The sequence below is a fragment of the Sabethes cyaneus genome, chromosome 3, assembly GCF_943734655.1.
Source record: "Sabethes cyaneus chromosome 3, idSabCyanKW18_F2, whole genome shotgun sequence".
In the NCBI taxonomy this organism is placed as follows: domain Eukaryota; kingdom Metazoa; phylum Arthropoda; class Insecta; order Diptera; family Culicidae; genus Sabethes; species Sabethes cyaneus.
Genome location: NC_071355.1, coordinates 40,005,820 through 40,020,733, shown reverse-complemented (window position 1 = coordinate 40,020,733; position 14,914 = coordinate 40,005,820). Strand labels below are relative to the sequence as shown.

The 14,914-nt window shown below is 42.4% G+C and overlaps 1 pseudogene; it reads left to right on the top strand.

The window, feature by feature from the left end:
- The first annotated feature begins 9,881 nt into the window (after window positions 1-9,881).
- Window positions 9,882-14,635, top strand: LOC128739490 (putative GTP-binding protein 6; annotated as a pseudogene).
- Window positions 14,636-14,914: the final 279 nt, after the last annotated feature.

Genomic DNA, 14,914 nt, shown 5'->3' with positions numbered 1-14,914 from the left:
TTCTATCATCTACGTTAAATAAAATGGAGCATTTCAATTTGTCTGAACAAAAGAGCAAAGTTACCAGTGAGCCGTTCGCCTTTTGCTGCCAAAGAAAAGACGCTACGTATTATTACTGTAGCATTGGTGATGGATAAATTTGTGTTGCTAGAGAAAACCTCCTTCTTACCTTCCGAGACGGCCAACTCAACCAGCAGCAACAAGCGAACAGAGGCGCGAGAGGTGATCGGTTAAAATTATTTGATAAGAAGCGAACAATAAGAATCAGTCTAAATTAAATAGAATTAAAATCAGTGAGCGAAAATTCCTCAAATCTTCATGAACATTGTGTTTTGTCCTTAAAAGAACATTTTGTCGACGTGATATGTTGGAAATTGAAGCTTTCTTTTCCATCTTCTTGGGCAGCAACAAAACAGCTTGGATGTTCGAAAAGACACTTCTCTGAGCAGTGGTGACACGGAACAGTAATTTGTTCAACTCTTCGTTGTTGCGGATGGCCAGCTGCAAGTGACGATAATTCTGATCGTTTCGTTGTCGCGAGCAGCATATTTCCTGCCTATTCCGGAATTTCAGCAGCCAGATATTCCTTCACGGCAGCGAAACGAGTGCTCCAGCTCCAACACACGCTCAGCATCTGCTCAACAGTTTTCGATCGGATTCTATAGGGCGTAAATTAAATACAATCATAAGGAAGCTTAACCCATAGCTTATATCGTATATATTTCTGTCATCCGTGCTAGGGAAGCAGTGACGAGGGAAAGCAAAAATATGAAAATAATTCAATTTTTCAATGACGCGCATTGAAAATCAATAGTTTCCTGTACTTTCAATATTTTCCAAATCGATTTTCCGATCAATTAGTGTAAATATCTTGGAAATCTATTGAAAATTGACTGAATTGTGAGCCTAAGCGTGAAAACGCGTTTTTACTTTAATGATGTCATTTCCAACAATCAATCGCGAAGCAAGAATTCTGGTAAAACATAGGTTCATTATTTTCAATTTTTCGATAGTTCAACATCAAGAATCCATACTTTTCTTCATTTAGGTCAATTCTTAGAAGATTTTCCGATCGATTGGTGAATATTGAAAATCGATCGGAAAACCGCTGAGCTATTAGCGCTCAAAACCTTTTTTCGCATTTTTCGATTTTTTGGAATGACACCCTGGGCCCTATTCTCACAGTCACCTCACCTAAATTTTTTAGGTGAGGTGACAATTTGCGATTCTCACAGTCACCTGGGTGACTCCGCTCACCTGGGTGACTGTACAAATCAAATGGGGCCTGTAAGGTGAGGTGACTTTAGGTGAGGTGACAGGAAAGTGAAAGAAGTGAGGTGAGGTGAAGTGACTGTGAGAATAGGGCCCCCTATCTCAAAACTTGCCGTAAGACGTAGTCCTACGTCAAAAAATAGCACAGTACAATTATCACATTGCGAAGGAGTCAGATACTTCGTGAGAAGGTGCTGGTGCTTTCCCCAAACTCGAACAAGTCCTCAACAGAGGCAACATCGAAGACATGAGTTCATTGTACCCGAACGCAGTACGATGAAACCTTGGTTGAAGCAACGATCCATTCCTCAGGGACGCGAGTTCCATACTCGGAAATCCAGTAACGACGGCAATCGTGGACAGTCGACATCGTTGTTTAGAAGCTTGGCAACAAAAGTTACCTGTTGAATTTTCCTAGTAGTCTAGTTAAAGTGTCAAGGTTGATCAGTTTACAGCGATCACGGTAAGGTGGGAGATTCAGAGGGTCACGCCAAGGTAAATTGCGCAGAGCAACGCAGATGAATCGTTTTTGAGACTGTAAGGGTCATTAAAATATTTGGCTATTTTCGTTATAAATCCTAATGATAGCTGACCGATTAAATATTGTTTATTGTTTATATCAACGGTCTGGTCTAACTAGTACGTAAAATATATAAAAAGATCCTGCGAATAGTCCTACGATTTAGGTAAAAGTCGAACCCAGCTGACATTTGGCTGAAAACTCGTTGTAGCCCGACGATGGCCCCGTTCGCTGCATAATTTGTCCTTCGAAACGGTACTTGGAGGAACATTCTGCTACGAAGAGGTCGTGGTTGAGCCCGTAGACTGATATGGTTGAGAAGCCATAGACAATCGGTCCTCCCCATTAGAAGATCAGCTACAAGGATTGCTCGGCACAGATTTCCCTTGGTTGCTAGGGCGTCCAATCCAATTAGCATCAGGCGCACTTCGTATCTTGGTAGCTGGAGCGGGTTGTTCCAAGGCATGCGACGGAGGGCGAACCGAATGAATTTACGTTGTATTTTCTCTAGCCGATCGACACCGTTGAGATAATGGGGATTCCAGACCGCCGAACAATAATCCAGCGTCGAACGGACAAGCGCGCAGTACAAATTCTTCAAGCAATGTATATCGGTGAAGCTTTTCATAGTTCTCATTATTAGGCCAAGACTGCGGGATGTTTTAGCAACGATATAGCTGATGTGCTGCTTGTAAGTCAGCTGTGAGTCGAGAAGGACTCCCAGATCCTTGATGCAGGACTTTCTTTTGATCAGTTCACCGCCTAGATGATAGTTTAAAATGATTGGCCGTTTTTTCCTGGAGAACGACACAACTGAACATTTGCTGATGTTGAGCAATATTCTGTTTTCGTAACACCACCTAGAAACCTAGATTATTGGTAAAGGTGAGTTTTTTGTCCTTCAAAACTCCTAAGCAGGGCTTCGACCGATCCTTTTTTTCTACCGCAGTCACACCAACGCGCATTCAAGTTCACACCGTCCGTTTAGAGGTGGAATACGAACGCTCTGCATAACACAACTGGCAGTTTGCTCAGTCAAACGCAAATTGCACGCAGCAGAACGAACGGGTTCTAAAGCTTTTTGACATTTTCGTTTCGATCAAGTTGCCTTTACCGTTTGGAGTATCGAATGACTGCAAAACAGTCAAATAACTGGCAATCACCACGCAAAGAAAAGCAACCGCACAATCGTATGATTCAATACTACAAAAAAACAACCACTACATGTGCATGGAAGAAGTCGGTCGAACTCCGTCCAATACAAACGAATATTTTGCTTGCGTCGGACCGACGTCCGGGTGACAAACTATTACTGCGAGCAGCCGATTTGGAGACAAAAAGAGAAACGAAAAAATACGTCACCGTATGCTTCCAGTCAGTTTGCAGTTTATATTCTCAAAGCGCAAAACCAAACGGGAGATCGACTGTTTGCTCTTGCTGAGATGCCGCATGAATTGTAAGACGGCAGAAGCGCAAGCGGCAGATTGACTGGATTCAAAAAACAGTCAAATGATCGTTCAAAAAGCGGAGTTTGAATGCGGAAAGTTCGCATTCACGGCAGTCACATTCAACTTGCGATCCCTTTTCAAGCCCTGCTCCTAAGTCATTTATTTCTACGACCCTGTTGAGCTTAATGCCTTCAATGTGCTAGTCAAAAACTATTGGCTGTGCGGTACGTTGAAATGTTATGACGGAACACTTTGGTACACTGACAGTTTATTACGTTTACACCAATCAACGAAAATATTTAGTAATCTTTGTAGATGACTGCAGTCTTCGAAACATCTCACCACAGTATACAGTTTTAGATCATCAGCGTAAACAAGTTTACAGCCACCATCGAGCAATAATGCAACATCGTTGAATTAAATAGTGAGCAGCAGTGGTCCCAGGATGCTCCCCTGGGGTACCCCACTTAGGCTACCAAATGGCGACGAAATACATGCACCCATTTTTACACGAACATTTCTTCTATCATCTTTTTTGAACACGGGGAACATTAGTGATTATTTCTAGATTTTTGGGAATTTACGTTGTTCGAAAGAGCTATTAAATATCACGTTAAGTTGGTAGGCAAGCAATGTGGCGCAAACAGCCGCAGGAATTCCATCAGGACCAGGTGAAAAGGAATGCTTCATTTTTTTTATTCCAGCCACAATCATGGGTTGAGTAATCTCGAACGTATTTAAGTCAAATATGTTAGCAGGTAAGTAACTACTTGTTCAACTTCTAGGTCAGAAGCAACGCACAATGCAAAGACAGAGGCAAATAATCTAGCAAATTGCTCGCAGGTTTCTGATTCCGAAGACGATTGTTCATCATCGAGAAACGTAAGTTATGGAATGGCTGAGTTTTACTTCTTCGAGTTAACGAAATTCCAGAAGCATTTTGGATTACGCCTCAAGTTAGACTGCACTCTCGATACATTTGATTTATATAGGTTTGAGTTTAGTTTCCGGTAGGCATTGCTAGCAGACCGAAACGCACTCTTTGATTCTGCGGAACGGCAACGCCGATGTCGACGCTAAAGGGCATTAGGTACTCGTTTTAACCCCTCTAAGGTCTACATCATTTTTAGCGCCGCAAAATTCACTAAAATGGCCATAACTTTTTTATTTTTCAATATTTTTTCACCAAATTTGGGAATTTTGCCGAAAATATTTTCTATTTTCATAATATCTATAGATAATGGTCATATGTTATATGGTCCCGGAGTTATTCCGGAGTTCCTTGGGGGACCGAGATATGGCTTTTTTAGATAAAGTTGCCAAATATCTCAAATTTGTTTGAAATCTGTTGATTTTTGAAAATATATCATCAACTGTGGACATATCAGCTACTTTGCCGCAGTTATGAGCCATGGTGCGTGCCATCCGGATCCGGGGGGACACTATGAATCCGGAACCGGTTCCCGTAACGGGACATTTCAGCGTCAGTAAAGCATGTCGTGTCGCATATCAAAAAACATCAGCATTCGACAAAATAGCGATTGGTGATCATCTCATGTCTCTCAGAGGCCGTATGACCGGTTCCGGGTCCGGGGAGGGTTTCTTTTCTGATTCAAGCACAGAACGGATTTCGGAGGAACTTGTCCGGGACCTGGAATCGGCCATATGGGCTCTGAAAGACATGAGATGATCGCCAATCGCTATTTTATCGAATGCTGATGTTTTTTGATATGCGACACGACATGCTTTACTGATGCTGAAATGCCCCGTTACGGGAACCGGTTCCGGATTTATAGCGTCCCCCCGGATCCGGATGGCACGCACCATGGCTCATAACTGCGGCAAAGTAACTGATATGTCCACAGTCGATGATATGTTTTCAAAAATCAACAGATTTCAAACAAATTTTAGATATTTGGCAACTTTATCTAAAAAAGCCATATCTCGGTCCCCCAAGGAACTCCGGAATAACTCCGGGACCATATGGCATATGGCCATTATCTATAGATATTATGAAAATAGAAAATATTTTCGGCAAAATTCCCAAATTTGGTGAAAAAATATTGAAAAATAAAAAAGTTATGGCCATTTTAGTGAATTTTGCGGCGCTAAAAATGATGTAGACCTTAGAGGGGTTAATCTTCCCAATTCAACGGTACTCCAAGCGGGTGAACGGGGACTTTTCCTGACTGGTACCAATTCAAACTTGGCAAATAATCGATCAGTGCATTAAAATCAATCTTCCGGAAGTTGAGACTTCGTTCAGTGCTGGTGTCAATATTTCTGGTAGTTGCATCAGCAAGAAAAGATACCGAAACCACAAGCGGGGAGTGATGGGGATCAACTCGAAGCAGTGGAGCGGCACAATCGTTGACATTCATTGAATCTGAGTTTGTGAAGACCAGGTCAAGAATTCTGTCATTCCATCGATAAGTGTGCTGCTAGCCGGTGTAAACAAACTAGTATTGCTGCAAGTGATCCAGCCGTCGGTGATTGACTAATGCAAGTGTGGTTGATTGTCGCCACATACTAATACGGTTTCAGTAGGTGGTTCTTTTTAATCACATATCTCACGGATCGATGAAATGTGTTGTTCGAAAGCTGCAACATCACGACTTTTGTCCGGTGGCAAATATACAGCGCCTAACGAAAGTTACTTTCCACGCATTATTGTTGTAACACATACCTGCTCAATTGTTAAGCCGTTACGCGTCTCTATGAGTGAGCTAACATACTTTGCAGCGACGGCAATTAGGACTCCACCAAAGCTAGTCTTATGGGTATTACGAGGTGAGCGGTCACAGCGGTAAACATTGAAAGCGGAGCCAAATAGTTGCACAGAGTTGATAGAGTCATTCAGGCCGGATTCTGTTAAAATAAGACGTCATAGCCGCAGTCGATTGATGCTAGGAACAAGTCGTCCATTTTTGTCCTTAGTCCCCTCGCATTCTGGTAATAGATCCGTACCTCGTCAGTGCGAAATTCGTGCTGCAACGTACAACAACTAGATGCCGGATGGTTTATAATAACAGAAGAATACTCGCCTTTGGCAGAAACCCGAGGGTTCCTGCCGTCCACATCCAATCGCATTATAAAAACATCATTCGAGGCAGAAACCCAAGGGTTTCTACCGTCCACAGGTAAAAGCATATTCGCAGTAACATTTAAATTGTATCGGGCGGGTTTATGCCAGGCACCGCCGTTCCTCCATATCTGTTTTATGACATATCGACAAATTCCCGGAGCAATAATCCACGCGGCCAGACAGGTGGCATCAGCGCCAGTTGTTTAAACCAGTTGTTGATAGATCCAAACCAATTTTAAGAATTAAGCGGTCCTTGAGATTAACATGGCTCGAAAATGCCGAAAGGATTTAGTAGAAGTCAATCTCAGATATAACCAATTATCTTGAAGTGAACCCTCAACCACTGTTAAGACCATAAAGAGTCAAAGTATCTATGCAGTATACAATATTGGCATTTTAATTGACAATATTAAGATATCATAAATGATTATAAAAATATTAAATCATAAATGATGCTACTTGTCTCCCACAAACCTTACTAATGCTGGTGAGCTGTCGCTGGAGAAGTCTTCAAAGTCAGACGGTAGCAGCTCATCGCTGGACAGCTCCTCTTCGCTCACGCTGCTTTCGTCGCGGTCGGATTCATCGAATGTTTCAAAAAGCTTTACGTCCTCGGTATGCATTTTGTTTTTGTCTATTACCAAATCATGCAGGACTTCAACTGGAATTCCACTTCTTTCTACATCTGGTCGGAGTGAAGTCCTCCAAGTGATGACAGGTCTGCCAATCTTCTTTGGTTGTTTTAGTGTTAATCGATAACGAAGGGTTGTCCTTAGTATACCTTCATTCACATTCCCATTTCCATAGTATATCAGCAGTGTTATTCTGATTTTGTTGTTGACCAAGGATGTTTTCTACAGCCCATTTATATCTTCTTGTCTAATTTACTGCTGGTCTGCATTCGTTGCATCCTGAAGCCTCCCAGTTGGTCTCGAGGTATGATGTTCGCCTAATAAGCTTATCGTCGAATGTTCGAATCGCGGCTAGGAGAGGCTGTTAGAGTCAATAGGCTCGTAGCAACTGACCTTGCAATTGCCCTGCACTCTAACAGTTGGCTGCGAAGTCTGTCATATAAAAACAGAAGGTCAAGTTTCGATAAAGGAATGTAGCACCTAGACTTTGCTTTGCTTTGCTGCATTCGTTGATCAAGCTTTCTAGCGCATTGCACTACCACACCATCTGCCGTCAACAAATAGATGTGGAAACCGCAGGGTCCTCTCAGTGCACGCCTTCGCCCCGTTCGATAACCTTGTGCGAATCTTACACACGATTTGGTCTCCGAAAACACCGACAACATCCGAAAAAGTGTCGACCATCACTCAGGACATGATCGATCTAGGAACTAGAATCTCGATTTGCAGCCTCCAGGTGTGTTTTTGAATATTCAAATCTGGAAAATAGGTACTACAGATGGCCATTCATCTGGCCACGTCAAAGTTTATCAGCCTCACATTGCTTTCATTGATCAAGAAATGAAGGCTATATCTTCCAATGAGAGGACCAAAGTATTTTTTCCTTTTCATTTGCGTATTTGCATCTCCGATTACGATTTTCATGTCGTTAAAATCTCTTAAAATGAGTAGTAAAATATTAAAAATCACGGAATCCGATCGTCATTTGAATATTTGAACTAAACATAAAACCCATTGTCGGTGGATGCGACAATTTTTTTTTGTTTATAGGAGACTAGACCACTGCGACCAGCATTTAGATCTATTCTGGTATGCTCCATCCTTAATCTATGTGCACTGCCTGACATACCACCAGTAATCCGAGCAGTTGTCAGTACTCAGTATGCACAGTTGTCCCAATTAGGCACAGCACTTCTTATGAAGTTGGTTACCTTGTTGGGACTTTCAGTCCAAATATTCAAAGGCTCCAATGTTCCTTAACCGAGGACTCTTAATCTGCGTTGTATTAACGTACCACACTCGCACAGTGTGCTGATGTTTCCAAAAATGCGACAAATAGTTTATATTGAAAGTAGCTGATTATCCTTGCAAATATTCATTTTTTCGTAAATTTTCCCACCGCTGCATGCGAACCTTTAAGCAGAGTGGCATTCCTGACCAATGTTGCGAATCGAGCGAGAAGCGAAGTATAAGAAACATAGCATTTAACGCTTACGTCAATCACGCAAGCGTAAGACATTCTGCTACCTACACACTCGCGAACGCACAGCCTCGTAGCGTCTTTCTGCATAGCCCACTCGCGAGGCAAGCAACTGGGATGCAGATTTTACATTACTGTTCCTTTTCTTCTTCATCTACTACATCGGTATCAGCAATGACGACCGTGGCTGTTAGCTAAATACACACTAGCAGAAACTCGTCACAGTGCACGAAAAATAAGAGCGAAACACCGAAAGAATTGCTTATACCGACGTGCTCGTTAGAGCGAGTACACGTGTGTGAGAAAACTAAACCACACGAGTTTGGGCTTCGCAACTCTGTTGCTGACCCGATCGTTAAGAAATAGATGGCGCACAGCGATCGGGTAGTTTAATAGTTACCAAAAGTTAGTCAGCAGGTAGGTAGCCGTTGTGTTCCAAGACAGGGATTTTGAGTTGTTGACTGACATTAAGGCGCCGCTACCCGTTGATTTAAGGCCGTTGTGCATACTCCGGTCGCACCGAAAGACTTCGAATTGTTAGGAACAAGTGCACTCGTTAAGCCATGCTTCGGTTAAAACAATGATATATTTCATATTCATATCGACTATCAACACGCGCGAACTGATAACCGTGGATAGCTGTATTGTATTGTATTGTATTGCTGGATGTCACACATATGTTACTCAGTAGCCAGCTGGATGACGGTGGGATATGAATTGGCAACAGTGAGCTTGCCTGGTGAACTCGCACAGCTCTATGGCAAACCCAGTATCCAGGAGGTGGCTTTGGCTGGACGGATACGATGGGCAGGGCATGTTGCAAGAAGCCCGGACAAATACCCTGCAAAGATGGTGTTCGCCTCAAATCCGGTAGGAACAAAATGACCAGGAGCGCAGCGAGCAAGATGGTTAGACCAGGTGGAGCGAGATCTGGCGTACAGTACTCGGTGTCCGAGGAATTGGAGAGCGGTAGCCCTCAACCGAGTTATATGGAGAAACTTTGTTCAACAGGCTTTGTCTTAGGACGGTACGCCACCTAAGTAAGTAAGAGCTTGCCTAGTCAGCAGTTTAGTATTTCCGCGGTTGCTGAACTCACAAACAGATCTGAGACGGCTGCTGAAAGATTGCAGGAATGCGACAAGCAGAATGCGAACTTCCATGGTACCGAGATCGGTACGTTCCAAAAGCCTATAAAACCCAAATTTCGGCGTTCCGGCAGATATACACTGGCTGATTGTCTTGTAGCGGTACACGTAGGCCCGTGACCTCTAATTAGCACTGGTCACAATGGTAGGACTACGGTGGAATAGTCAGGGATTACCATAATAGGGTAGAGTAGATGGATCGAACTCTCTAAATAGACAACCTCGTGGTCAAGTCCTTGTATACAAAGCAGATTCCCAACACTTTTCTTCCATCCACTTTTTCTTCCAAAGGAGACGAAATGCATAGCGATAAGGGTTCTTCACTGTGCCTGTGCTTCCCTCGCCAGATCAGCAGCAGCATCAACTCTGAAGCCAGGATTGTCTTCGACGGGGAACGATTGTTAGGGCTCGGAGCTGGGGGTTTTGTACTACCAAAGAGCCGCTTAGGAACGCTGAGGCGCACTTCTCAACGATAATTCATCGGAGTATCACCGGTAGCAATTCTACAGACTTTCACAAAGAGTCTTCGGGTTCCACTGCTCATAGAACCTTCGTGTATTGTACGCAAACTGTTCTTGCATGATATTTTGAAAGTTTTTTCAAATCTTTGAGATTTCTACGGTTTATACGAATGCTTTTCGCTTGTAAAAGTAACGAGAAGTTAGTGACGTATCAAAAATTGAAGCATGTGACGTTTTAGTCAGCATAAATTCAATATCTTTCTTCCAAAGTCATGCACAATTTATTTGCAGTTTGTGAGCTGCGGAAATACGAACCTACCGTCTAAAAAACATGAGTACGATCATCACATGCAGGCCGGCGCAGAGGAGAGATTCGCCAGCAACGACACACGAAGTTTCTACAAAACGGTGAGGTGCAGGAATTGTGATGTTCAATTTGCTTACAGACAAAACGGCGGTAGCAGCCAGGTGGAAGGAGCACTTGCAGATGTTGTTGAATGGAGAGGTAAACACGGAGATCAGCAAATGCAGGCAACTTCTACGACTGCACGAGGCGATCCACCGGATTCAGGACGGATTTGCCCTAGTTTGAAAATATACACATCGACTCGAGTGTAAAAACTATCGAGGCATTACATGTTTACCCTACGTCAGTTACTAGACAAGTTCCAGGAGTTCGAACTAGCAGACTCATCACTTGTTTGTGGACTTTAAGGCGGCAATGCCGTAGACTTCGGGGCAGATCCCGCACCTCATAGTTAACTGGTGTACGAGGAGATTGGATAACCACAGCCCAGGACCGAAAGTAAGTAAGAGATTGCTAATATTTTAAGGTTATTAGGTGTGTAACAATAATGCCAAGATTGCAGCTTAGAAGATTTGAATCTAGTTTCGATTGTGTTGCCATCGCACTGCAAAATCTATCACTTAAAAACTCACAATTTTCTACTCTCAATCTGTTTCCTGCAGGCGAATTTCATCCTTTCGCCGTATGCAAATTGATAATTCCTAACTATTGCTTCATGCACTTTCGAACAGGAGCTGACTAGCAATGAGAATAAACCGGACTGGCTCCTGATAGACCGATTCAGCGTCAAACTCTAGATGAAATAAAATAACTGAGCAGGTAGTATCTGTATCTACTATAAATAGCTGAGTTTACTCTAATACCTACCTATCTATGGTATCTAAATTGTAAAAAAGGCACTTTTTTAAATGGTTTGCCGCCGTCAAAAAAATCCATCAAGCAAAAAATCCGAAGAGGTAGCGACTTTCAATGAGAAGCAATAGCTACTTTACATATTGGTCAGAGAACCGGAACAATAACTGCGACACGAGTTTTTTTATTCTACCTAGGTACTATTTACTTTTACAATTACAAAAGGTTCTAATACTGACCTTACCGTATTCTCGGATGCCAGATGTCTATCCAATGACTCGGGAAGCAGAACTCAAGTTACGTCGGCGATAGCTGGAGCTACGTGTTTGATTATTTGTAAATCCGCAAGAAAAACCAGCGCCCGATTCACACCGTACACCAACAAACCATTCACTTTCGTGCTCCTATTTCGGAACCACTTTCTTCGCCTCAATGAAACACATCAGCCAGCGGGGCCGCACCACACGCTCTTCTCTATTTTGATTACCACTTTTCTCGATACACCAACAGCCAAGAGGGATATGACCAGCACTCAACTATGCCCTCGTTTCACCGAATCCCCACTAGAAAGACTCGCTTCCCGAATATTCCAGGAATAGATTCCGCTTCCTGCTTACACCTGTTTTGCTTCCGTTCCGTTTTTAAGTGCTTTTCAGATAGCCACAAAATTCGCGTTCCACCGTCCGACGACGACCAACCCTTCCGTACTCGGAGACAATTTTTCTTTCTAGTTTTGCACAATACGCCGCGGCGAATCACGACTTCGAAACTTGCTTTCGCACGTTTGTTCAAGGTAAACTTTATCACGTTATTCGAGTCGAAGAACTTTAAATCATTTTTGCCTTAATTTTCACAAACCGTTTGCCTTTGATCAAATTTTACTATCGAAAATTTTTCTCGACGACACTTTTTCAGCGCCTTGATGTATGAATTCGTGTCCGTGACTGCTGACTCTGTCGCATGAGTGTGTGTTGGCTGGCAAAGTCGTGAACTTACACTGTCCGATACATGCACACCACTGTGTTATTCTTCCACACCAATGCGTTTAGCTTGGATTCTCGGCCACCAACACAGAGCCACAACAAGTAAATACGCTGCGAACATCAGCAAACGAACTGCAACGAAGTTTGACAACTACTGAGGAATGTCAACCGGTTCGGGCTGCGTACGCGGTTACCCAGGCGCTTATGGATTGGCATCAGGTACCACTAATTGGCACGGAAAACAATCTTGGCTTCTTATTTATTTTCATGTAATAACATTTTTAAGTCAACTTTATCCAGCTTTTTACGAGTATTTGAACAGCATTTTTGACATTTCCCCAATACATCGCACGTTTTCTTTCCGCGTGTTCACGGTAAAACTAAAGGAATGTACGGAAAGAAAACGTGCGATGCATTAGGGAAATGTCAAAAATGCTGTTCAAATATTACGAATACGTCCGCCATTATGACTCGTAAATAGCTGGATTGGAGAAAGCTCCCAGTAAACCATTTGGTTATATGTCGATTGCAACTGAGGTATACGAAATCATATCTGAACGAGAAAGTTATATTTCACGCCATATAAGAACATATATGTATCAAAGTGGAGGCGATATACGTGCGAAAGCTTTGTCAATTATTTGTAATTCTATTTTGCGAAGTTTTTATAACACGCAACTAAATACTCCTGAATATATGATTAAGATATAATCAAATATTACAATCGCCTATCCTGCTTTATAATTCACAGTCATGAATTGTATATGAAGGCACGCACGACTGCAAAACAACTTATTGTTCACTTAGATTTGACATACTCTAATCATTATACAATTCCAATGTGAAATTGACATGAAAACGATTTAATGTGAACTTTCTATTACGATTTTGTGTTATCTGGGTATAAATGTCACTGTTGTTCACAGTGGACATTCGCTTCCGAATGTGTCGCGGCATTTTGGAAACGTTCACTTTTTATATAAACTCAAAAATGAACGCAAAATGAATAATTCCTCGTTCACAATGAAGCGCGGCGCGGAAAAGTGACAGTTTAAACTTTAGTTCACGTTCATTTTTACGTAAACTGTAAAACGGACTTTTCTTTCAATCAGTAATCCAGCTTTCCACGAGCGATAATGGCGGATATTGAGCACAAGTGGGCACAATCTTTTGACATTTATTGGAGGAGCGTCGAGTTCGCCCTGACGGAGTTACTATGGATACATTCATGATTGTTTGTTGTTCGAGTGTAAAAATGTAAACATTGTTTAATTTTGCAGATCAGCTGAAGTGACTACTACGAGATATAAATACACTGATTCCAGTAAATACAAAGACTATAAAGGGAAATTTAAGAGTACCAACAGAGAGATCGCTGGCTCGACCGATGGAGCAGATTTAGATGAGTTCAGCTTGGATGATGCCGACTACGACACCATTGCCAACAATGCCATGCGAGTGCAGAAAACACTGCACAACGAACAAAACGTGTTTATCATTCAACCATACATAAAGTGGGGACCGAAAAAGTCTTCCAGCAAATCAGAACATCAACTTGCGGAGGCGGAAGCGTTGGTTCGTTCGATACTTCTACGTTCTGGTGCAAAAGCAGATACTAGAAGAACATTTTAAACTTCCCGTAATGGACCGTTATTCTGTAGTAATACAGATTCTGCGCTTGCATGCCATAAGCACTGAAGCTAAACTACAGGTTTCAATGGCCGAAATTCCATACATTTGGAATCAGATGAAGAATCAAGACTCAGTACTAAAAGTCGTATTTATCTTACCGAATCACAAAGGCACATGCTTCGCATCCGCGAGAGAAAGCTGAAAAATGAACTGGCATCTATTCGGTCGCATCGCGATTTGCTCCGCAATAGACGCAAACAGAAAGCCTATCCAATTGTTGCTGTCGTGGGCTACACCAGTGCCGGTAAAACCTCTCTGATTAAAGCCTTCACCGAGGAAAAATCTCTCGAACCGCGGAATCAGCTATTTGCCACGTTGGATGTAACGGCTCATGCTGGCTGGCTTCCATGCAAGCTGCACGGAGCGAAAAAGCTCCAGTTTGTTTCTAACAAAATGATTGTTGTTTTAAGCCTCAATAAAATATTTTTATAACAACCTGAAAATATTGTTGTTTCCAAACGAGATTCTGTTTGAATCAAGTAAATAACAGTTTTGAATTAAAAGTAAAGTATTTTCAAATTTGAAGTTGACATTGAAGTAACAATAAATATTTTAATTTCAATCATACATTTCAGTTTGAAACAAAACGAAATTTTTGTTTGTGCGTAAAACAACCATAAATATGGTTGAAACTACATTCTTTTATTCTCCGTGTGGAAGTACTCTTTATGGACACCGTCGGTTTTATGGCGGATATTCCGACGGGACTGATCGATACTTGCCGATGTCATCGTCCATGTACAGTTGCAAGAAATTGAGCGGCAAATTCTGGTCGTTACCGGTCGCCAAAAGCTTATTATACGCGTTCCTATGGGCGGCCAAGAGGTGGCTTGGCTATACAAGAATGCAGCTGTAACGGATGCGGCTGCCGATCCTCGGGATAGTCAGCGGCTGCTGGTCGGAGCGGTGATTACCGAAGCCAAACTACAACAGTTTCGGCATCTGTTTGTTTAGAGAAGGGCTTCGTGAGCCTACGCCTAACTTCATCCATTAATACAACGAGTTGTGCAAAGTAATTAAGTCTAGTTCATGTAAAT